Source organism: Balaenoptera musculus, chromosome 17 (assembly GCF_009873245.2).
Source record: "Balaenoptera musculus isolate JJ_BM4_2016_0621 chromosome 17, mBalMus1.pri.v3, whole genome shotgun sequence".
Taxonomy (NCBI): Eukaryota; Metazoa; Chordata; class Mammalia; order Artiodactyla; family Balaenopteridae; genus Balaenoptera; species Balaenoptera musculus.
Genome location: NC_045801.1, coordinates 78103977 through 78130069, shown reverse-complemented (window position 1 = coordinate 78130069; position 26093 = coordinate 78103977). Strand labels below are relative to the sequence as shown.

Here is a 26093-nt window from a genome sequence, read left to right as displayed (position 1 = left end):
TATATGTCAATCCCAATCTCCCAATTCATCCCATTTTTAAAATTTTTAAAAATTTAATTTTACCCATGAAAAATTAAATGCTATAGAACTTGCCTTCTGTCCACAAACAACTAGAAAACCATTCAAAAAATATCAAATAAGTGCTTCCGGACTTCGGACAAGAGGCTGCACAGAACGGAGAAAAGGGAAGCAAGCAAGGCAAGGCTGAGATGCTCCAGATTCCTGCCTGCGGGCAGCTCTCAGGCCTCCGTGCCTGGGGAGGAACCCCAGGCAGAGCCGGAGGTCTTAGCATTGAGGAGAAAGAGACCAGCGTTGAAAGAGGCTGAGGCAGCTAGACTTTGAGGGGAACAGCCTGGGGTGGGGGGAGGCTCTGAAAGCTGCAGACGGGCCCCCCCAAGTCTTTGGCAAGTATCGCAGGAACCACCCAATACTGACAGTCGGAGAGCACGCGGAGTTCACGCTGGACTGGACGTAGTTCATGTTCACACCAGCTACAGGGAATAAACTTTGTAAAACATGGGCACTGATCAGAATGCTCGGGTGTTCCCTTAGTCGATGAGTTAGCTCACGCTGCATAACAAATACCGGAGATCTGGCGGCCTCAACAACAGAAATGAATATTCTCACAACTCCAGAGGCTGGGAGTCCGAGATCAAGACTCGACAAGGCCTGGCTTCTGGCGAGAGCTCTCTTCCTGGCTCACAGATGGTCACCTTCTTGCTGTGGCCTCACATGGCCTTTCCATAGCCAGGAACGACTTTCTCCCGTGCAGTGACCAGGGGCTCAGCCGCTCCCCAGACAGGTAGAAGGGGGAAAAGCGGGGGGAGCACAGAAAGAAGAATCTTCTGGGCCACCGTTAGAGTTTGCACACATTCCTTGAGGTCACAGTACAATACACAGAACGCAGTCACTGGACCATGTTTAACTGCAGAACTATTTGTGTGGCTTTTGGTGAGCAGCTAATGGTTTCCACTCCAGAGATCCCCCAATATCCATCACGCCTGCCACTGCACATATGTGAAACCCTCACCCTCCTCTGTAAGAGACAACTCAAATCCCATCCGACTACTGCACTCAGCTCAACTCTGGATCTCCGTGCCGTCTTCTTTGTTAGGTCCTGATGTAGTTTCCCATAGCCTGGCACTTATGAACTAAAAGGCAGGTTGTCTGTGCTCCACCTGCCATCCCGCATCCCATAATATATGATGGTAGAGCAAGGACAAGATAAGTGAAGCAAAAACTCTATGCAGTAAAAGGACAAATAGTATCGCAGGGCAGTCCCAGGTTCACAGCAGTAATGGGATTCTCCTGGGTGGGTGTCAGGACTCTCCTGTGCCCTGGCTGGGGTCTGCTCTCTGGGGTAAATTCTCTTGTCTAATGTGTCCCCTGGGTCCAGCCTCTGGGAAGTTCTTCCTTCTCCATCATCTTCCTTGGTCACGTCTGAAGTGGACATTCACTAAGAACAAGAGTTATGATACTAGAACTTGTTAAATCAAATATCCATGTTAAATGTTAAGGGTATCAATGATAGATACAGAAATATAGTTTATAACTCCCAAATCACAGGGGTAGGAGTAGGACTAGGAAAAATTTGATCAAGCCAATTAAAAGGAGTTAGTGCATGCTAAGTGGAAAACACAAACTAAAATGGTAGAAAAAAATCAGAATACATCTCTAAGTACACTAATGTAAAGAGATAAAACTAACTAAATAAAAAAGATTCTCATATTGGATAAATTGGAGAATCCAGCTATATACTTTTTACAAGAAAATCACACAAAACGTAATTACACAGAAAAGATGAAAGTAAAGGGATGGCAAATACTACATGTTCATTGTGACATCATTTGCAGTTGTTCAAAATTAGAAATAATATACATGCCCATCAAGAGGGAAATGGATAAACAAATATAGTCATTGCATTTGGTGTGAATGTGCTAGATTTACTCTTATCAACATGTATGAATCTTAAAAACATAATATTATGTGAATAAAACTTAGTAATGCAAGGATGCACAGTCTGACACCAATTGTTTAGAAAAATGTAAGGTGTATACAATATGAATATATATAAATATAGTACAAAGGTTTAAAAACATACATAAAAAAGATACAAACTAACTTTAGGATAGTGGTAAACTATAGGTAGGGAGAGGAAAGAGATATAGGGTTGGGATTTGATTATTTAGATATTATTTATATCTTAAAAATTGAAGTCAAATATGGTAAAATGTTAAGTCTGGGTGTGTATAATTTAATATATTATATTATATTTCTATATATCTGAAAAGTATACTACTAATAAAATAAATGTTTGGGCTCATGCCCAAACACTAAATCATCCAACATCATTATACCTTTCTCTCCTGCAAAACTTCCTAGTTAATATTTCCTTCATTCCAAGCTTCAATAAGTGCTTATTCCAGTTAGAAGTTAATAGATTCTTCCTTTTAATATGCACACTTAAATCCAAAACCCCCTTTGTGTTTCTGTTCTCTGTCCCAAGGGAGATGAGGAGAGTGGTGGGTCTAGGTAAGAGTGATGAATTTGAAGCACCTGCTCACTAGAATAGAAAAGCCCTGGGAGAATTCTAAAAAATAAGTTTAGGAACTTCCCTGGTGGCACAATGGTTAAGAATCTGCCTGCCAATGCAGGGCACACTGGTTCGAGCCCTGGTCTGGGAAGATCCCACATGCCGCAGAGCAACTAAGCCCATGCACCACAACTACTGAGCCTGAGCTCTAGAGCCTGTAAGCCACAACTACTGAGGCCACGTGCCACAACTACTGAGTCCACGTGCCTAAAGCCTGGGCTCCACAACAAAGAGAAGCCACTGCAATGAGAAGCCCACGCACCGCAAGGAAGAGTAGCCCCCCGCTCGCCGCAACTGGATAAACCCCGCGTGCAGCAACGAAGACCCAACGCAGCCAAAAAAATAATTTAAAAAAATAAAAAATAAAAAATAAATTTAAAAACCGACCTGGTTGTTACAGGAATTCCAGTGTCTCCTTTCTCTGTCCTCTCCTTGCAAATAACAACCTACCAAGTTAAAACAAAAAAAGGTAAAATGTAATATTTTTTGATTCTAATCAGAAACACTCAAAAGTTATATATAAAATCAATGTAAAAATGTTATTAGGTTAGGGCTTCCCTGGTGGCACAGTGGTTAAGAATCCACCTGCCAATGCAGGGGACACGGGTTCGAGCCCTGGTCTGGGAAGATCCCACATGACGCGGAGCAACTAAGCCTGTGTGCCACAACTACCGAGCCTGCGCTCTAGAGCCTGTGAGCCACAACTACTGAGCCCACGTGCCACAACTACTGAAGCCCACGTGCCTAGAGCCCGTGCTCCACAACAAGAGAAGCCACTGCAATGAGAAGTCCACGTACCGCAACAAAAAGCAGTCCCCACTCGCTGCAACTAGAGAAAGCCCACGCACAGCAACGAAGACCCAACACAGCCAAAAATAAATAAATAAACTTATAAAAAAAGATAAGTTTAATAGTTGGGGGCATAGAGAAGTAGGTTTAGAAGAGAAAGAATATTTCAGGGAAGAGGTAATTTTGTTATTATTTTTGTTGGTGTTGTTGTTAAGCAAAATTATTTGGGTGAATTGATGACTCATCTTGATGTAATAGATCAGAGCAAAACAAGACCTAAATATCCCCGATTTTCAGTGGTTGAATTTTGACCATTAGACTGTAATTCTTATAAGTATGGAACATTTTATATATTTCTTAATGACTAAATGTTTAAAAGCAGTGAATTCGTTGCTTTGCAGAATGAATTAGAGTTAAGATCATTATCTAAAAATGGTTTTTCCACAAAAGTGGAAACTTACAGCTTACTTTAAGAATTTATTGAAAAAGCTCTTTTTGAACAATGTCAGAGAAAAAAATTTATTCTGTGTCCTTCTCCTTTTACTGTATGTAGCATTTAATAAATTAGTATTTGAACATTTCAATGCAAGATATATAATACGTTCACATGCATTATTCAGATCTTCTTTTCAATTTATCAGTTTGTAAAATTGATATTTATACAGCATTTAAACATATTTTAGTTTGAAAGATCATCTTTCTGGAGTTGGCTCTCATCCCAACCAAGGTTGCTGTGAGGCTTTTTCTCAGATGGGTTAATAAATACAAGGGGAGGAAAAAAACTTTAAGACAGGGTAATTTCCGTGTCAGGACATGCTGGCTGGCATAGCATAAAACATTAAAATAAATATGAAAGCAGTAAAATATATTTAGATGTCAGGATTTTAGTCAATAAATATTTTCAGAATAGCATAAGAAAACTACTGTTTTTCAATGCACACAAATCTGCTTGATAAATATACTGAAGGATTCAATTTTAAAATTCAAAGGAAAAATAATAAATTTTTAAAAATAATCAAGCCGAACAATGATCTTACGAACTTGAAACCTAGGGAAAAATTAATTCTTATATGATTAGAATGTGCGGGGGAAGAAAAGCTTTTTCCTTTTACCCTCTTAGGTTCTTCAGCCGGGGCCCTGCAAATCAGACTGACAAAAGACACATTAATCAGAGAGAAGCAAACAGAAGTTTATTAACATGTGCAGCGTGCATACGTACAGGTAAGTGATCAGTAACTCAAAAGGGTGGTTAGAACTTGAGCTTCTATCTATAGCATCTAACCAAAGACCTATAAATTTGTAGAGAAGGGACAAGACAAAGGAAAAGGTTTTAGGCTTCCAAGGGTGGCAAACTGTGGGTAGGTAAACATGGGGGAAATTACAGAGTAAAGTATGTTTGTGCAGGTGCATCTCTGTACCTAATCTGTCCTCAATTTGGCTATAAAAAAAAAAATCCGGGCTTCCCTGGTGGCGCAGTGGTTGAGAATCTGCCTGCCAATGCAGAGGATACGGGTTCGAGCCCTGGTCTGGGAAGATCCCACATGCCGCGGAGCAACTGGGCCCATGAGCCACAATTACTGAGCCTGTGCATCTGGAGCCTGTGCTCCGCAACAAGAGAGGCCGCGACAGTGAGAGGCCCGCGCACCGCGATGAAGAGTGGCCCCCGCTTGCCACAACTAGAGAAAGCCCTCGCACAGAAACGAAGACCCAACACAGCCATAAAAATAAATAAATAAATAAACCCAAAGTTAAAAAAAAAAAAAAAAAATCCCTGTAGAGGGGATTTATGGCAGTCCTGATTTCTCAGAGGTTTCTGCTTTTGGTCGAATAAGGGAAGCTCAAAAAAGGTATCTTTCTGCATCTATTGACTCTCAAATGTCTTCAGCTAGAAATAGTCCTTATGCCAAAGTGGTGTATTTTGGAGTGGCATATTTTGATTTCATAAAAATGCATTTAAATTAGTTTGGACCCTAACATTGATCATAATACCTACCCTTAGCCTAACATTAATCCTAACTCTATGAAATGACATTTACCTATTATTATGCTTCCTTTCGTGTTTGCTTACTTTCCTATTTCTCCCCAGAGGTGAAGAAATGCCTTTATGTAGGGGGCATCTTAAAAGTTTTATGAAAAATACTTATTCAACCAAAAGAGCTTAAGAATAGAAGTACTCTACAATAACGTGTGGCTTACAAAATCTTCTGGCGTTACATCCTCCAAATGCTGCAGCCACGTTTGTGGTCAAGTACACATTCATTGGAAGGAGTTTTGGTACTCTGGTATAAAGGGTAGACATTTGGGGGAACTGAGACTTTTCACAATGCTCCAAAAATGTTTCCTCTCCACGTGTTCCTCCCGCTGCCCCTCAGGCACCAGTATGTACTTCAAAATACGCCAGTGTAGCCCTGCCCTCAATTTCAGTGGGGTTTCAGCAGGTAGAGAGGGTACTTCCCTGCAAGAGAGGCCTGGCGAGGCAGAGGACTTTTAGGAGGACTGCTCAAATTATGCCACAGTTGTCACCTTCCCACTTTGCCCCTGAATATTGTTTGCAAAATGAACATGTTCGTTTTTGGAACACAAAATTTACCTCTCAAGAGGTGATTTGACAAGTCCCAGACAGGAGTAATAGTTTTCTCTCTTGGTTATTTATCTGAGGATCAACATTTCAAAGCCCTGACCCACAGATTCTAGAATATTTTCAAGTAATGCTTTTACATGCGATCAATAGAAGTGCTTTTTCCTTGGAACTGAAGCTTCAGTGGCGCTTGGTGGTCTTTTATCATGAATTGCCAGTGATGGTTGTTGGTCTCTCACCAGGCACTCTGCCCAACTTCCCCGCCATCTACACAAGTAATTGTACTTTACTTGTGCTGGAAGCTGCCAGCTAAGTGAAGCCAGCTAGTTTCCCAAATAATTGGCCTAAAACATACTGCATTTTCACTCTGCATTGCATTTCATAGAAGTAAATCCCCCTTTCTGTGCACCACAAAAGACTTTTATTTTTGTCTCTATTATAGCATTGCTGTCATTCTATCTTAAATCATATCAGGCTGTTTTCAGACCTACCTCACCATTAGACTATTAATTCCTCAAATGTAGCTATGTTTCTTATTCATTATTATATTTCTGACACCTAGAATATGGTACCTGGTATATATCAAATGTTGTTTAAATATTGTAAATGAAATAACTTTCACCTTATGGTAGGGTAGGATAATTTGAGGGGCTCGTGTGTGCACGTGGTGTTATAGGGAGATGTATTTAAAATTTCACGTGTTGTAAGAATAAAAGTAAAGGATGCCTTCAGATGAGAGAAAGGATTTGAGTGAGAGGAGCTGCCAGCGGCAAGCAAGGGAAAGACTTGTCTGCTTATTCCTTACTCTGGAAATGAACAAGTGCTGGGAACATTCCAGCAAGAGTATCTTAGTGGTGGCCCAGACAGAGCTGCTTTCAAAGCAGAAAGAAGGTTTTTCTCTGTTAGGTTCAGCTGAGCCTCCTTGAAGAGCTCTAGGTAGCAAGACCTCTGAGATCACTTCTACGCCCCCCTTTTAAGGGCAAGAGTCTACCTTGTAATAGGGACCTTGCTGAGCGCCCTCCGTAATTAGACACTGCTGGCCTTCGCAGCGGCTAAGTCAGCAGCGCAGGGCAGTGGTTAGGGTGAGGCCTCCTGCAGAGAACCGTAGAGACTGCTAGGAGGGAGAGGGGTTGCCAGGACAACCTCAAAGCCAAGGAAGTTGGGGTTCTCTAGTGAGTTAAGTGCATGCACTTTGTTTGCAGTCAGATCTAGGTTGCATCTCATTCTACCACTCGGCAGATTTTGACCTGAAGCAAGTTAAGTAAGTCTTCCTTTCTTCATCCGGAAAGTGAGGATGATTCAAAGGATGGCACAAAGTCAGCACTACATACTTGACGTTATTATTTTTACGTTACTTTTATTACTGGAGTGGCGAGAGCTAGGCTAAAGAGAACAAAAAGGTTCCAGGACAGAAGAGCAAAACAGCCAGGAGCCCAGAGGGACAGCTAGTTTATCCACAACTAAAGATAAACCAATTCAGGAAGGGTCAAGGATTCCACTTGGTTTTAAGATGCTATTAGCTCAGACTCAAAGTTCGAATCAATTTAAAGTGAAAGATAGTAGCTCAGCTCAGCCAGATAGTGTTGAGGGAAAGGTAATAAGGGCTGTGTTCTCCACCTGCTCTGCCGTCCCAATTGCCTGTACTGTACAAACACGTCCATGTCTTTGCACTCATGGAATTTTATTCATTTTCCTTTGCTTACATTTTATTCATTTTCCTTGCTTTCCTTGCTTACATTTTATTCATTTCCTTTGCTTACATTTTATTCATTTTCCTTTGCTTACATTTGGAAAATGCTAATCTCATGGGAACAGAGGGTCTAGAGAAGCTTCATAACCCAGGGAGTAGACAGGGCCAAGCAGGAGTGAGCTCACAGGAGGGCAAGGTTGTTTTTCCCTCTCAGGCTCCTCTCCAAACCAGAAAGAAAGAACTGCTGAGGGACACGTGATCTGGGCTGCCTTGTGCACGTCCTGAGTGATAACAGACCCAGTCTTACTGAGTTAATATGAGTTGGCTTTTTAAATATCTTTTACCAATATGTACTATTGTAAATAAATACCTGGTTGTGTCAGCTTTTAAACTTTTGTGGATAAGTGAAAATTTACTCTGTTAGAAGATATTTTCTTAGTCCCATACTGTAGATTTCATACACGTTTAGCAGATGGAAAGGAGAAAAGTTTCAAAATGTTGGGTTGTATATATATATATATATATATTTTTTTTTTTTTTTTTTTTTTTTTTTTTTGGCTGCGTTGGGTCTTCGTTGCTGCATGCGGGCTTTCTCTAGTTGCGGCGAGTGGGGGCTACTCTTCGTTGCGGTGCACGGGCTTCTCTTGTTGCGGAGCTCAGGCTCTAGTCAGGTGGGCTTCAGTAGTTGTGGCACGTGGGCTCAGTAGTTGTGGCTTGCGGGCTCTAGAGCACAGGCTTCAGTAGTTGTGGCACACGGGCTCAGTAGTTGTGGCTCATGGGCTCTAGAGCGCAGGCTCAGTAGTTGTGGCGCACGGGCTTAGTTGCTCCGCGGCACGTGGGATCTTCCCGGACCAGGGCTCGAACCCGTGTCCTCTGCATTGACAGGCGGATTCTTAACCACTGCACCACCAAGGAAACCCGTTGGGTTGTATTTGACAAAAGCTTTTTAAAAGCTTTAAATGTTACTTTAAATCCAGTTCTTTATCACCCTTTTCCATTTTCATAATATCTCACTTCATTCCTGATGAGTGGGATGCTTTTCTACATTTGCCTGAGATGGAAAACTCAGCTTACAAGCTCATGGGAACGCTGCACTCTGGCAAGTGCAAGGTCAAGATGTTAAGAGGGCTTTGCTCTCAGTCTTTTTCCCTCCAATTAACCTGCTGTTCAAGGAAAAATCCCAAAGACCGTGGACAGCTTCTCCTTCTTTCCTTTCAAATCGACTGCATGACTGCTTGCAAATAACATTTGTTTTGCAAACTGGCTGCAGAATCTTGACGTGCAAATCATTATAAGCCCAACCTGGATCTCTCGGGGCTGATTTTCGACTCTTAGTTTTACATCTTGCTCTGAAATTGGATGAACCGGAAGCAGCACAAGAAAACTGTTGAAAAAGCTCTTGCTGGGGGAGGTTTCATGACTTATGGTTACAGAAGGAATCTCTCTGGAGCCCAGAGGTGGTTTCGTCAAAGATAAACAAAGCGGACGTTCGTTAAGGTGGTGAGAATACTTTATTGTCACTACGGACAGTTGGGAGAGTGGACCCCCATTCCGATTTGTGCTGAGTGACTGGATATTTTAAAGGGAAGGTGAGGGAGTGAGAGGGGCAAGCAGGGCCTCAGCAGAGCCAGGGAAGGAAAAAACCACAAAGTCCTGGTCAGTGTAAATGCAGCCGGGCAGCTGTGTCTGCTGGCTGACAGCTAAGAAAGTTAGGATTTTATTCTCCCACAGAGACTGGAAGACAGAGGCCCTATGCTTCCTGAGTCTTTCAAAGAGTGGCTTTCAGGTCCTTGAGAAAGGCACTCCTGAGTTGTAGGAGATACATACACATCTCAAGGGCACAGAGGAAGGATTCACAATGGTAAACCCTTTTTTAAAAAAAAAGCTTTCTACAGTATTGTAAATCTAAGCTCCTTATTTTTGAATGGCATGAATGCCCTTGAGTTACCTTGATATTGTCAACAATATCAAAATAAGCACAATTTGCATCTGTTTATTTGAATACTTCACGTATTACTTCTGAGAAAAGTATTTGATTAGAACACATGAACTCAGGGGAAAAGCAGAAGGAAAGAGTATGTTTCGTCCAAGTTTGCACCCACTTCAGTTACATTTGCTTTCTATGAATAGTGATCAAAGTGTTGACTTAATATGTAAGGGTTCATCTTTTTTCATAATTTCAATTTCTTAAAATTTACAGCTCATATACCACTGTTTCATTATACTCTTTTAAACCACCCTTTAAAATTATTCTTCTGTCTTATGATCTATGTTAACCCAGAATAGATTTTTAAACACTCCTTGATTAGTTCTGTAGAAAATCAATCGCCTCTGAAGTCAACTCAGCCCTTAACCCAATACGTCAAAATTATTTATTATTCAATTAAAGGGTTCTGAAACAAATGTAAATGGCTCCAGAATTTTAAAATATGTTGATGATAATGGCTCCCCATGAGACAAGCTGTCAAAGAAATGACTGCCACCTAAAATAAATGTTTCCCCACGAGGGCTTCAAATCACTAGGCTGAGGCAGCGCATTTCAGACTCTGACTATACCGAAGTGCAATGTTTTGGAAAAGCAAGCTTCCTTTTCAGACAGCCAGAAGCTCCACAAAATTTTCAGAAGAGCCATGTTTTAGGGCACTGTTAATAACCTTTAAAAGCCCATTTGCAAGCACAGAAGGCAACAAATGACATTTATCTTGTAAACTAGCAAGATGATGCATGTGTGAATGTGACTGTGTGTGTGCACGTGTGTGTCGTGGATGAGAGAGACGGAGGCAGAGAGAAGAAGAAGGCAGGGAAAGCAGGAGGAGAAGCAGCAGAGGCAAGGCGTGAAGATGCGAACCCCTCTCCCTTCCGGAATGTCCTTCACTGGTCCCTGCAGATCCACTTTCCATCCCCCTGGACATTGTTCTATAACCCAGGCGTTAACCTGAACTGCTCTGACTGGCTGTCAGCTGAGTCAGCCAGTGTCCAGCATTGATGGATTGGAGGTGCTGGAAGAGACATAACAGAGCTTCTATGGCCTGGCTCCTTCCCTGCTTGGATACGGATGGGCCACAGCACCCACTGAGTGGTCCTCTCCTACCGCTTCACAGTTCCTCCCTCCAGGAAAGTTTCCTAGGACCGATTAATGGCAAGGAACATGCCTATCTCTGGCTGAATCGACCCCATATACTGGCCCCAGCCAGAAGGGCATCTCCATCTTTTTACGGCACCTGAAACGTGGCTCTGATAGGAAGTCATGACAGTGGGCAGAGCTTTGGGCAGGACATCTGGTTGGCCAGTCTAACGTGGAAGAGATGGTCTGTGGTATGGACCTACGTGATTTATGGACAGCGGCTGATGAGGTGCCCAGTTAAGAAAGGGAGTTACCTTCTTTGTCTACAGCACTATTAGTGAACTTACAGAGGGCCGTTGTTCTCAACATATCTCAGTCAAAATTGCCTCAGATCACATCATCTTCTTCTTTTTTATTTTTTGGAAAAGGGGTCATGCCCACAGAATTAACATATCTTATCCATCACCCAGAAGTAGCTGGCTGGATAGGATGGGAAAACTGCCAGTAGAGGGTTCAGTTATTTTATCATCAGGGACATGACACCGGGGAGTTTGGGACACTGTTTATAGGATGAACTGTATGCCTTAAATCAGGGGCTAATCCATGGTCTCATCCCTCCTACAGCCGGAATAACTCTGGTCCAAGAACCAAGGCAGGGAGGAAATGACAGTGGCCTCTATTGCCATTTTACCCAATAGCCTATATAAGAAAATTTAGTCTTCTTTCCCCACTGGTTTCCATTAAGTAGGTTTGAAGGTTCAAATATCCAAGAAGGAACGCTTCCACCAGGAAACGCAATCCTGGTTCAGTTAAGCTGGAAGCTGAGACTGCTTCTTAGTTCTTGGGAGTTCTTCCTACTGTGCAACCGAAGTGCACAGGCATTTTGATCCCAGTTACCTGCACAGGAAAGTGCATTGCCGCAGCAAAACAATGAAAGGCTAACTATATAAGGAATCCAGAGGATTCTCAGGGGTGCCTCTTGGGCAGTCCCTTGTCAAAGAATTATATTCAATAAAAACTGTGGTGACGCCGTAAAAATAGTACCTCTACGGACTCAGACCCACATGCGTAAAGGTTTGGGTCATCTCAGTAACTAAAGAACTCTTCAGCCGAGGTGCCGGCAGAGAGTAACAGGAAGATAAAATGAGCTGTGGAAAATCGCAGTCATGCTGGCGAGTTCAGGTCTCGTGACCAACTACAAAACCGGGGACTAGAGCAGTAAAATCTTATGTCAATGGACTATTTTCTCCCTTCTCCCCGCCTTATATAGTGAACGTCATTAGTGGCTGTGGACGTCTCAGGTTTCAGAAGGGAGTATGACTGAATTGATGTCACCCCACGACAGTACTTCAGATGATATGGACCCCCGTGCTGGGGACACAATTTTTTTTATCCATATAAAGCACTCTGGGCATCCATCCTAAAGACAAGAGTGACCACTGAGATACAAAGGAGTGGACTGTCCTGAATGTTCTGTTTGGCCATCCCCTATTTACTGACCACCATTCTGCATCTGTCTCTGCTCCTCTAGAAGTTCCCTGAACTACATCACTTGGAGTCCTTGCCTTCTGGCTCCTGGTTGGGTTTTGTCAATGGGGGGCACTAGTAGTCAGAGGTCAGAAGTGGAGAACCATCGAGGTGTTTGCTCTCCTGGTTCCTTCCCACTGGTGGTGGTTTGGTGGTGACTGTCCCTCTCCTGGAGGCCACGGGTCCTCTCCGGTGGACCAGAGCAGCCGCTGCAGCTCTCTCTCCATCCACTGCTTGCCCCTCCCACAGCTGAAGCCCTCCCAGTGATGACAGCCTCCCAGGATTGCTCGCTTGCTTCCCTCGAGTCTGCTCCCTGAAGAGTCCCCTTCAGTCATCATGTTTGTCTGCTATTTATTTCCACTAACAAATTCCCACTTCCATAGACTCCCTCTTGTGGGGAAGCATACAAATACATCTATTCTAAAGGCTCCTGCATGGAGTTTGCCAATATAAAAGAAAAAAAATTAAGAGCTAGATTTATAACAACAGAAATACTTGTGAACTCCACATAAAATGTCAAACTCCTACCTACAAGACGTGACCAGTTTCCCATCCACAACGTCTCCTTGCTTGGCCCTTCTCCATGTGCCGTGCATGGAGTCACATTATAAAATCAGTCAATGTGGCAAGTACTCACCTGTGCAAGTCAGTGTAGAAAATACAAAAGTAGTGCAGTTACTCTATCTGCATGAGTGGTGACCAACACTGAGGTCACTGACAGTCCTCAGTCATGGAGGTTGTCAGTCAACCAAAAACATTTTTGAAGTTTGATATAAACCATCCATTTGCCATGACAAGTCTGTGATGTGACAACATACAGAAGACATTTTTGAACACAAAATTCACTTTTGAATTTGTTTAAAGGTGTGACTTATAGTACTCTAGGAATATTAAAATTATGAATGCACATCAGTGCGTATTATTATAATGCCTTATGACAAATGTCTTGCTTTTTTCTACTATTCATTTCTTCCCAAAGCAGCAATCCTGGTAACATTTAGTTTTAAGTAGATCGTTATTGATTATCAAAAGAAAGGCTTATTAAACCTTGTTGTTAGGTAGTGACACTGTCTATACAGCATAGAATAAAGAGAGTTAATTAAATATCCAGGAAATTAAAGTTGACAATAATATCTCATTCACTCTTGTTTCTAAAATTCTGTATTGAAATCTAAATGAGCTGCGTTAATAAAACTGGTCAACTCATTTTTAACACCAAGACTGACCTCTTTCTAGCTTCTAAGAAACTATCCTTGCCTTGGAAATCTCACCCTCACCTGCAGCTTCTCTCTTCTGCCTGCATTCTCTACACCGGCGGTCCCCAATCTTTTTGGCACCAGGGACCGGTTTCATGGAAGAGGATTTTTCCAGGGACTGGGCAGGGTGGGGGGGATGGCTCAGGCGGTAATGTGAGTGATGGGGAGCGATGGGGAGCGGCAGATGAGGCTTCACTCGCTTGCCCGCCGCTCACCTCCTGCTGTGCAGCCCGGTTCCTAACAGGTCGCAGGACCGGTACCAGTCCGTGGCCTAGGGGCTGGCGACCCCTGCTGTACAACCTTCATGGCATCAGAGCCCGTTTCCTCCAACACAGACTATTCTTGTTAGGGTCTTTTGTGCAGATTCATGGCTCTCTTACTGCACTTCTCCTTTGACCCTTGGATAATTTGTTTAGTGACCTTTTTTCTGGGCTCTCTTTACCAGACTAAGTGACAAATTCTTTAGAAGTCTAAAGACTCATGATTCCAATGTAGGTTCCAACAGGCACTCACCATAGAAAATGCTCAATAAATGTTTGTGATAATTTTTGAACGAGTAAACGGCTTTGTTCCCTAGTCTTCCGAGACATTTTTCCAACGAAGGCATACAGACGGCCAATAGGTACATGAAAAGATGCTCAACATTGCTAACCATCAGGGAAATGCAAATCAAAACCACAATTAGATATCACCTGTTAGAATGGCTATTGTCAAAAAGACAAGAGATAGCAAGTGTTAATGGAGATGTGAGTAGAAGGAAGGAGGTGCAGTTTGAGAGGAGCCTCTTCATTTTCTCTGGAACAGACACGCGCTTGCTAGGGGAGAATGAAGATGTCCCAAACTGAGCTCCCTTTCCTCACTGTGACAGGGAGCAGCCCTTTCCTCATTATGGAAAACCAGAATCATTTGCATTAGTGCTGCTACCCATCTGTGGTCCTGAGAACTGCGTGGCAGTTATTTGCAGCAGCAGCAAGATTGTGCACAAAGACAAAACACGCAGCCGCAATGGGCCTGCTTCATATCCAGGTGCCAGAGGGAGCTGGATAAAGATAAGGACAGAGAGAGGGAGAGACCGGCTATGGCAGCAGGACAGTGGACCAAGTGGTGCCACCAGAGCACAGCATCAGGCTTAGTGCTCCAAGGAGCTCTGGGGGCTGTTGTGACTGTACTGGTGTCTCATGTCGGTGGTCAGCACACCCACCCCCCTCAGCAGCCCATCCTCAACACAGGACGATCAGACATCCCATGGATGGGGCTCATGAACTACCAGCAGCTAAGCTGGTGAGGGCTTAATAGAGACAGCTGCCTTTCTTATCATTTCTGCATGACTCTGCTACCTCAGCTACCTGTGGTCTAGCAAACCCTGTCACAAACATGGCCTCAACTATCCTGTCATGGCAAGTTGATACAGAAACCTCTGACTCCAATTCCCATGAACTAGAATTTATTAAGTTTTTAGTTCTATAATATTAACTGAATTTATCCTGTTGACACTGCCACCCCTTCCCCCACAACACACACACACCTAGCTGTTTCTCTATATCTTCCTGTCTCCGGCAACTGTAGCATCATTATTCTAGGTACCTAGGCTCAAAACATAGGGTCATCTCTGAATGATCCCTGTTCAGCCCCTATATCCAAGCAGTCAAAAAGGTCTCCCGATACCTCCTCAGTCTTGTCTATTTCCAGTGTTATCGTTTACCATAAAATAAACACTTAAATTGAATAAATAAATGTAATGCATAGAAATAAACAATTTAATTATTTAAAGTAATTACCTTATAACTTCATATTGGAAATCTCTCTCACTCTAATCTGATTTCTCCTTCAATATCTCTTTTGTCATGGAACTCATCCACTTGGAAACTTTCTTTGGGTCTCTATTTCTCCACAGAGTCTCTCTGATTTAGCTCAAGTGTACAATCTCATATTAAGGAGACAGATTCAAACCTTAGCTTCACCACTGACTATTTTTGTAGCCTTGAACTCATTACTTAACCTCTTTGGGTCTCCATATAACATTGTTCATAAAGGTGAACAATTCCTACCCTGTAACATCATAGTGAAGATTAAAGGCTCATCTAAATTTTACCCATGTTCCAAGGCTCAAGTCAAATCTTACACCTGCTACTCTAGTCCTCAGTTACCAGCCTGTTCTCTGAATTCAATAAATACACTCGTCTGATCCAGACAATTATATAATAGTTGACAATGTGTACTAATCATCTCAAATTTGTTGCTTTTGTGTCCTCAACTAGATTATAAGTAGCTTATTTAAAAAATTCCTCTGTACCCCTTATAAAAGGCTTGGAAAAGGCTTGGAAGAGTGATTATTCCAAAGTGGATTCAATCAATGCTTGCTGATTGACTAATTGAGCAATTTATTAAAATGAGACTCACCTTCATCTAATCTGTTGTTCTCATAACTGAACACTTACAAAATTCTTGTACTTCCCCCCACCCCCAAATGGCTACATGATTAAAAAAAGAACATGTTTCTTTTAGAAGTTAAGATGTATTCATTTAACAAATATTTCTCACATGCCTACTATGTGCCAGGTATTTTTTTCTAGAAACTAAGATACATCATGAGGCAAAAAATGAATAATTCATATTTTTGCAGAGCTTACATTCTAGTAGAGGAAGAAAGAAAATAAACCTAATAGAGTCGCTAGCATATAAGACAGTGATAAATGCTAGGTGAAAATACAGGGCTCAGTAAGCGGACTCATGTGCGGACGGATGGAGCTGACAGATGGGGGGCCAGCAGTGGAGTGAGCCTCTCTAAGAAGATGGTACCAGAGGTAGGGGATGAAACATGAGGTTGAGGTAGAAAATAGGCAGGTTATAGAGATAATACCTAATAAACACTAATGGAGGATAGACTAAAAACCTCAAAAGCCTAAGCTTCCAAATCAATGAATTAAACATCATTCATATTACAAAATTTACCTTATAGATATACCCATTGCAATGCAGAATTCCTTTAAATGCAGCCCCCCCCCCCTTGTGCCTTTCTTTTTCTTTCTTTTTTCTTTCCTTTTCAATCTGTAGTTGATTATGAATTACTTGACATGGAATGTCAGGAATTTGGGCAAAAAAATGAAAACTTCAGCATAAACAACTCCAGCTAATTGAAGACATATAATCGTGTACAGTTTCTCTGAAACATAACGTAATATCATAGGGAGATAGAATTCACATTACGAGAATTAAATAAACAGGCGGCTTTTAGGGAATTAATAGCTGAACCCTGGCAAGAAACCCACCCATTCACATTAACATGGGGACACAGAAAGGAGGATATGTTAGACCTAAAACATGATTATACAAGTTATTAATCTAAGTTATTGAGTTAAGCCTTTTTTGGCAAAATTATTGACCAGAGTCATAGAAGAGATCACAAAAACCCAGAGAGGCGGTTGGAACCTAAAGTCACAGGAGCCAATGGCTCTGCAAAGTCCAACACTCATTATAAGCCATGTGGCAATTTTTAGGGGAATAATTTTTTCTGGGAATTCCCAGGACCCTTTACGGTCACTCATCTGAAGACTGAGGGAGATTTTGAAGACTGTACAGAAATTTTGAGGGCAATTATTTTCTCAAATACCAGGTAAAGCATTTTCTCACTACTTATTCATTCATCATTTCTTTCAGTCAGTAAATATTTACTAATTTCCATGCTCGCGTGTAATTCGCAGATCAGTGTGGGAGATAGTAAATAAATAAACACCTTATTTGATATATAATGAAAAATAGATGTAAATTTTGTATGAGAAAAGATGTCGGGACAGGTTATCAGGCATCAGAAAAGTCTTCAGGGAAGAAACGATACTTAGGTGAAATCTAAAGGATAATAAACCGCAGGAGGTAAACGGAACTCAGCCAAAGACAAAGCACTCTCTCTCATCTTCCTCCTCACCGCTAACTTAAAACGCCCTCAACTTGGCATGTTGTGTGAGCGAAATAATGGTGTGTCTTTGAACACATGGTCCCGTCGTCATGGCGTGATGCATCCTCGCTTGTGAATCGGGATTTTCGCTCTTTCTTCTCCAAAACCGCTGTTCTTGTGCTCGTGAAAGACCTTCCAGGACTCCTGCATTGTGCTCTCTGCAGAACGGCTCTGATTACATCAATGGAATTACATTGCTTTTTCCCGGAAAACCTGGCTTCCGAGTTACCTGATTTCTTTTTTCTTTGCTTCATATGGCTTCACTATAACTCACCTTCGTAGTGACTAAGAAACACAGCCGTCCAGAGTCCTACCATGTAATGTACTCAGGAATGCAGACATGGTAGCCAAAAAGTCAGATTTTTCTTACTTTCATAACTTCACTCAGCAAGGAGCACTGAAGCATTTTCCCGTCATCTTATTTCTGATGTGGCTTTTCGTGCGATAATAATCCTGATTGAGGTTAACATGTTTGTTGGCTTTCAAAAATTATTTTCTCATTATTATTTATGCTATCTATGCTCATTTTACAAAATGCTACCCTGTTGTCTAGCTTGTCCGAGTCACATTAACAAGCTAAGCTGTAGGAAGCAAGCAACCTTTCCTGCCCTCCGATCAGGCACACTGAGGTCTGAAAAGACCGTGTAATTGCTCAGCACTCTGCACTCCAGGCTAGCCCAGGACAGGAGGCAAACACACAGAGGACCGCAGGCTGCTATGCTCCTGAGAGGGGGTCAGGTTCTGCTGGGAAAGGGAAGCAGAAAATCGAAGTCTTTAACCAGGTGACGTAGGGACAAAAACACGCTTTCAAAGCAACATTCAAGAGGATCCGAAGGCCACAGCCTGAGGCCTAATAGCAGAGTTCCAGACAACTGGACGGAGATTCTTCAAACCAGCTGCCCACTGATGAGATTGATGGAAGAACCGAATATTCGCCCTTTTAACCTTTCACGCTTTGTATTTTTCATAGCTCTGAGAGACAGGTGAAAATTATCTTGAGAGCCACTACCAGATAGAAATACTTCCCATTATTTTTGCCACTGCTCTCTGAAGAGGAGAAATAACCAGGATGGAAAACTCGAAGCAAAACTACTTATAATTGGTTTGACTTCTTCAAATTGGCATGTATACCACCCGGGACTCCTAGCTCACTGCCAGTTCTAGCCTTTACTTTTTATCTTAGTGATTAGACGTTGATCACAAAAGTAGAGGACAGATACAGGAAAAAAACAAAACAAAAGGAGAAACCTAAGTTTTCCATTAAGTATCAAAGTAGTTTGGGTGAAAGTGGTTTGGTTTTATTTTATAGTTTTACTTGCACAGGTACTTTTGAATTTTCTAGAGTTGAGCTTTTCAAGAGTGTGATTGTAAATGTGTTTATATTTCACATGTCTATAAATCACACACACAGAATCTTGGAAAAGCTGACTGCTTTATGCTGGCAATGGCAAAGTGTCCTGGAAAGACTTCAGGTAGAGCTGGGGCTGATGGGACCTCACTGGGCAGCTCTCCAATCTCAGAGACACTGAGCTGCCCTGGAGATGAAACGCGCTCCTGACTCACTGAGGATCTGGCATCAAATTGGATTATTTTAAGGCAATCCTATTTTAAAGAAAACACATTTTGTTTATAGATGTTCTCACAAGATTACAGTCTCTCATTTGTGGAGAAAATGCAAACTCAAATCAGAAGACTCTGCTTTGTATCATATTATTACTTGAATCACTTTTGAGAATTGTCTTATTTTTTAAGTGGATGATGGTGGATTTGTTTATGGAGGAGAATAGATTGAGGGCCTCTAAGGGTCCCTCAGAGGGCCCTTTGGGTATCACAGGAAGAGATGAAGGCAGTGGCCACATCGGACCATGGCCATTTAGAGAATCGCAGAAGGAGGACAGTGTGGGGAGGACTCCCTGGTGGCGCAGTGGTTGAGAATCTGCCTGCCCATGCAGGGGACACGGGTTCAAGCCCTGGTCCGGGAAGATCCCACATGCCGCGGAGCAACTAAGCCCGTGCACCACAACTACTAAGCCTGCACTCTAGAGCCCGTGAGCCACAACTACTGAGCCCATGTGCCACAACTACGGAAGCCAGCGCACCTAGAGCCCGTGCTCCACAACAAGAGAAGCCACTGCAATGAGAAGCCCGCGCACCGCAACGAAGAGTAGCCCCCGCTCGCCGCAACTAGAGAAAGCCCGCACGCAGCAACGAAGACCCAACACAGCCAAAAAAAATTTAATTAATTAATTAATAAAAAAAAAAGAAGGAGGAGGATGGGGTAGCATTGAGTAATTGAGAAGCTGGCGATGTGAAGTGGGTTGTGTTTTAGTAGAGATAAGATTGATTTGAGTTAGGTATCCATTTATTCATTTAGTTCTTTGTTAAGATAGATGCTTGCAGAGTATATTTTCAGTGCTTGGCACGTGCTCGGAGTTGGGGTTCTATCGGAGTTTTGACGGAGTTCCTGTTCTTGTCCGCTTTACAGTCTAATGGGACTGGGTTGGGCAACAAGAGCCAACAGAACTTCCACTGGAAGGTGACGTGTTATGACAGGGTTACTGCAAAGTGTAAGGGGCACAAGACCCGGGAAATTCAACAAATAAGAAGAAATAGATGCTGGCGGCATTTGAGGAGGGCAATCTCAGAGAAGAACTGTGAGAAAGATAGTATGTGACAGGTTTCACTTTTCTTGAGTCAGGCTCATTTTCCCTTCTTTCCTTGGTTTTCCCCATAGAGATACTTAGATTCGGGTGCTTGGATCCATCCCAAAGGAAAGCAGTCTTAAAAACTAATAAGCTCTTGGTGTCTCTGTGTTCTACAGTTCTCCTGTTTGCTTCCCGTACTTCAACCAAAACAACATATTGCTGCAGACAGAACAGTCGTTAAAGAGACTGGCATGAATGCAAAACAGTGCCTCTCTTTTTACTAATTTTTTTTTTGTTTTGGAAAAAGAGGTTTTTTTCTTAAAAAAATATATCATTTATGTTATCATGTAATGAATTTATTGTTATTTTAAAACAAATTAACAAATATTTTTAAGAGTCTCACTTTCTCTAATATGGTAAATATCAAGAGATATAATTCACATGAATAAAAGCTCTTTGGAGTTCTTGATCGTTTTTAATAATGTAAAGGGGTCTTCAGATCAAAATGGTTTGAGAACCACTGTTGTTACCAGAACAGCAGGGTTTGAATCCTTGTACCACCTGCTGGGAACATAGCCTTGGGCCAATTATTTAACATCTCAGAATCTCGATTTGCTCATCTGTAACCTGGGCATTTAAGATAGCTAGCTTTTTACAGTGTCATTGTGAGAATTCAGGAAAATGTCTTTGTAAATTACCTAGATAATACGTCATAAATACTATCTGCAGGAAAAATCCAGATCTGGGTAGCATGAACTTTCTGGCCACAAGTTCATTCTGTGATGAGAAAAGCATCATTCACCATACTCTTTCCATGCCCTGAATGGACAAATCTTTAAGACAATCCCATTCTTTTTGCTCTATATTCTTGCCCATTTAGCACTCTTAGATAATAAATTCAGTTTCCCAACTATTCAAGGAAAGGAAGTGTCTTAGATAGTGGATAAGAGCCTCTGTATCTAACAACTAAGTTAATAACATTCATTCTTATTTATTCTTATTTATGCATCAATCTTTCATGAATTTGGGTGCCTCATAGTAATAATAAAACCCACACCTGAGCACATAGTCTCTGTGCTAAGGCCATGGAAGTAAGTCCCGAAAGCATTTTCAAACTGATCAAATTAAGTTTAGGACCTGAGAATTTAGGCAAAAATGTCGTGACAAAAAATGTAGTGACCTCTCCCCAACACTCCCCAGGTACACCACCATATGAAAAAGGCCCCTTCCCTCCAGGGTATTTCTACATATTTCTTCTTGCCCATTATGTAACCCTGGATGAATACAGCACCTTACCATTAGAGGCAAGATATTGCTCTTAATGTTTCAGAAAGTTCTTTTTATTCAGTTAACAGTTTTCTCTTGTGAAATCAAATTATGCTCATAAATTAGAAATTGTTTTCTTAAAACATCTTAAAATATTTCTGAGCAAATGTTTTATATATATATATATATATATGGTACTTTCTAGGAGAATATTACTGTCAGTTTAAAAATATTTATTCTTCAAAACAAAGAAATTAGAAATTGTGGACTCTCTAACTACCCACCTGATATCTCAATTTTTATGCCAGTTAAGAAATTAGAATTTTATGAAGCATTGATTCTTCCCTCCTGTGCTGTTTTTAGTGTCTTTTTGGGAATAAATTTATGTGGAAAATGCAAGTCAAAAATTTTGTCTTAGTATTTTTAATATAATCACCAAGGCTGTTGTATTTTTCCCAAATAGTGCTCATTATAGCAACGTATTAGCTATCAAAGAAACTGAAGCAATTAGTCCAATAAAACTTTAGAATGATTTCTTACTTGAGTAAATATATTCAAGAGGTGAATAATCTACTTTAAAAACAGCAGCAAAATTGAAGCCTACTTTACATAACGATTGAGGTTATAGTAGCTCACCTGGGATGCATTCCTGCGTTTCTATCCCAGAAGTAAACACTAGAAATTGTATCTTTTGTACCTATCCTCCTGCAAGCTGCATTTTTTACGCTATGTTTTTGGAGAATTATCCATATTGATATTTGTAGTTTGGGTTTGTTGATTTTAATTTCTGATTAGTATGTCAGTGAATGAATATTTATCCATTCTCCTGTTCGTGGACATTTAGGTTGTTTTGAAGTATTACAAACAGTGCTGCAACGCACACTTTTGTACAAGTATCCTTGACACGTGCCAGAGTTTCTCTTGAAAATGTGCCCAGACTTAGAATGACTGGGTCTTAGGACATATATGCACCCTAGAACATGGTTAATACCTAAGTGTTGGGAGTTTCCATTCTTTTACATACTCTTCAATGTTTGAGACTATCGGACTTTAAAAAATGTTTGTCAAAAAGATGCATGTCAATTGTTATTTCATTGAGGTTTACGTTTGTATTTCCCTAAACTGCATTTTTTCCACAGGTTTATTGGCTGTTTGAGTTCTTTCTTCTATTCATTTTCTTAGTTTATTTTTATATTGATTTGCAAAAGTGCTTCAGATGTATACGCAGCGACCATTGTGTTTGTTGAAAATATTTTCTCAATATGAGCTTGTGTTTTCGCCTTTATTGTAAAGTCTTTTGTTGTATAGAAATTTAACGTTTTAATAATCTAACTTATTCATGTTTTACTTTATTATTTGGCCTTTTTGTGTCTTGCTTAAGAAAGCCTGCCTCACTCTAACTTCATAAAGAGATTCTCCTATATTTTCTTCCAAAAGTTTTAAAGTTTTACTTTTTCCATTTAGAACTATAATCCATCTACAATGCTTCTATGTAGGTGTGGTTCATTGACTTGTAATTCCTCCTCCATCCTAGATCAAGTTTCCCGATATGGGCCTCTTTCTGTTTCTGTGGTTTGCAACGTTGATTATTTGTGTATCTTTGCACTGATACTGCACTATCCCAACAACTTTTACAGCAACATTAGTAGGGTCTGGCTATTGGGTAAGGCGAGCCTTTGTTATTATTCTTGTTGTTGTTGTTTCAATTCTCTTGACTTTTCTTAACCCTTTGATCTTCCATATTGTTCTGTAAACAATTATCACTTTCTACAAGAAATTTGTTGAAATTTTGATTGGTATTGTATGGGATTTATAGCTTAATTTTGGGAAAACTGACTGACTTACGATAGGTAGTTTTGTGATTTCCAGATTTATTGGTGTCAGGTATATCAGTCTAACTTTCTTGTACATCTTTGTTAGATTTGTTCTGTGCATTTTGTAGTTTAAATTACTTTTTTCTTTTTCTTTTTATTTTTTTTTGTCTCAGCTCAAGTTTAATAAAACTACAAAAGACCAAAAGTGATACCCTACTACTATACACATCAGTCTGCCTGCCCCATAATACTGCTCAGGCCATTCCCTCCAGAGGAAGAAAGGCTGGCCTCCCCAATCCCTGCCGGAAAGGCCTGTCCTGTCCCACAGCACATCTGGGCTGAGTGTAAGGTCTTGTGTTTGAAGCATGACAGTGGTACAGAAGAGGTTTTGCTCTCATGGCCACCTGCTGCAGCCTGGCCCTAAAATGGCCCAGCGCTCACTTCTGCTTAGAGAAACATTCTTGGCTCTTCTGGACATCAGGCTTGATGGTATCGCTGCCAGGCTTCCAGCCAGCTGGGCACACTTCCCCATGTTTGTCAGTAAACTGGAAGGCCTGAACTAGTCTCAGCGTCTCATCCACAGAACGGCCAACAGGAAGGTCATTTACGGTGATCTGTCGAAGGATACCTTTATCATCAATAATAAAAAGGCCCCTGAATGAGATGCCTTCATCGGCCTTTAAGACCCCATGGCCCTGAGCAGTGGTGCGCTTGGGGTCTGATATCAAGGGAATGTTCACGGGTCCCAGTCCTCCTTGTTTCTTGGGTGTGTAGATCCATGCCAGGTGACAGAAGTGCGAATCCACAGAAGCACCAGTCACTTGGCAGTTGAGTTTCTTAAGTTCCTCTGCCCCATCACTGAAAGCAGTGATCTCCGTGGGGCACACAAAGGTGAAGTCAAGAGGGTAAAAGAAGAACACAACATATTTTCCTTTGTAGTCAGATAGGCTGATATCTTTGAAATGACCATCTGACATTACAGCAGTTGCTTTGAACTAGTGGGTACGGTGCCCAATTTTGGCATTTCCTGAAGACATATTGCTATCAGCAGTTCTCACAGACAAACCACAGAGGACAGTCAGGAAGGAGACACGCTAAATTACTTTTGTGATTGATATAATTCTTCTTGTTAGTATAGAATGACAAGTCAAGGATTACAAGTTGTTAGTATGTATGGAAATATATTATTTTTAGTATTCAACAATCTAGTTAAATCCTTTTATGATAACGTATAGATCTCTTGGAAAAAGTTAAATCTGGATACCTATTTCTAGTTTTATAGTTTTTTAAACTACTTTTTCTTGTCTTTTATATTGACAAGAGCTATCACTAAGCACAGAAAATGGGTAAACAGCCTTGAGTTATAGACGACGTTGTCATCAGGACAAAACTTCATTAAAGAGGCAGAACGTACTGTTTTCAAAATATTTCAGGCCTCTGCATGAAGTTCCGGAAATCTGGCCAGAGAACAAAGGAACAAAGTGACAGGAAAGGAGCTAGTCAGTCATCCATACTATTGTGATTATGGAGTCCCATTTGTATTTGCACTCCATTTTCCAATGCCTCTTTGGAACTCAAAGAGTGAGCAGCTGAGAAAGCAAACATTCTCTGTGTATCAGATAGGAATTGAAACATAATAGCTGGCATTACCTGCTATAGGATTCTTATGGGTTGAATTGTCTCCCTCATAAAGACAACTGGAAGTCCTAACCCCCAGGACTTAACAATGGGACCTTCTTTGGAAATAGAGTTTCTACAGAGGTAGATAAGTTAAAATAAGGTCCTTAAGGTCGGCCCTAATTCAATATGACTGATGTCCTTATAAAAAGGGGAAATTTGGTCACAGAGACAGGCATATAGGGAGAACTGTGTGCAGATTAGAGTTATGTTGTCACAAGCCAAGAAAAGCCTGGGGCTACCAGAAGCTGGAAGAGGCAAGAAAATATCCTTCCCTCACAGTTTCACAGGGAGCACGGCCCTGCCGCCAGCTTGATTTCAGACTTCTAGCCTCCAGAACCATGAGACAACAAGCTTCTGTTGTTTTAAGCCACACAGCTTTGTACAGCAGAACTAGGAAATTAATACGAGGATCTTCCTAAAGAAATCAGTTTAGTGCAGTCATTAAGAGGGTGGGCTTCAAAGTCAGTCATTCCTTCAGCCAATGTTTTCTGACTTGGCTGCCTTAGGCGCTGAGAACTTGGGGACAATGAAGAGAGGCAGGGTCCAGCTTCCTTGGAGCTCACGTCCAGGCAGAGGAAGACAGAAAAATGAACAAGTAGACACACACATAAAGTGAGCTCAGAGTTGGTAAATGCTACAAACAAACAAGTAGGACAATGGGTAATGTAGTAAAATGTGGGAGGGAGAATGGTAATTAGAGAAGCCAAGACATTGAGTAGATTGGACTTTAAATATTGTCTGCCCACTGTAACAGAAGAGAAAGCAGAACATAATGGGCACAAAGGCAGACACATCAAGAAGATACACTTGGGATCAAATCTTGACTCCATCTTTGAGCTAGATGGCCTTGAGAATATTACTTAATCTCTGTTTTATTTTTCTTACTTGTGAAATAGGAATAATAATATTTATCACCATCAATTTGCTATGAAGCATGCATGAGGTTTCATATGAAAATTTTTAGCAAAAGAGCTGATCCCTTATAAGCAGCAAATACATAATAATAATAATACCTATAGTAATGCATATGTAATAATAAACTTATACACCAGGCCAGGCCAAGTATACAGAAACGTGAGGACAAATATAGACATACCTTTGGTGTCTAGTAAAGTTGTTTAATTTGCAGTTTATATATCCATAAAGCCAAAGGGACCTGTCAAGATAAACACCTTTTTAAAGTCTTTCTTCAGCAAAAATATTTTTGGAGGTTTTTTTGTTCAAAAAGTCTTTTTTTTG

General features: G+C 41.2%; 1 pseudogene; it reads right to left on the bottom strand.

Moving 5' to 3' along the window:
• Positions 1-23608: 23608 nt before the first annotated feature.
• Positions 23609-24211, bottom strand: LOC118883614 (annotated as a pseudogene).
• Between the last annotated feature and the right edge of the window lie 1882 nt (positions 24212-26093).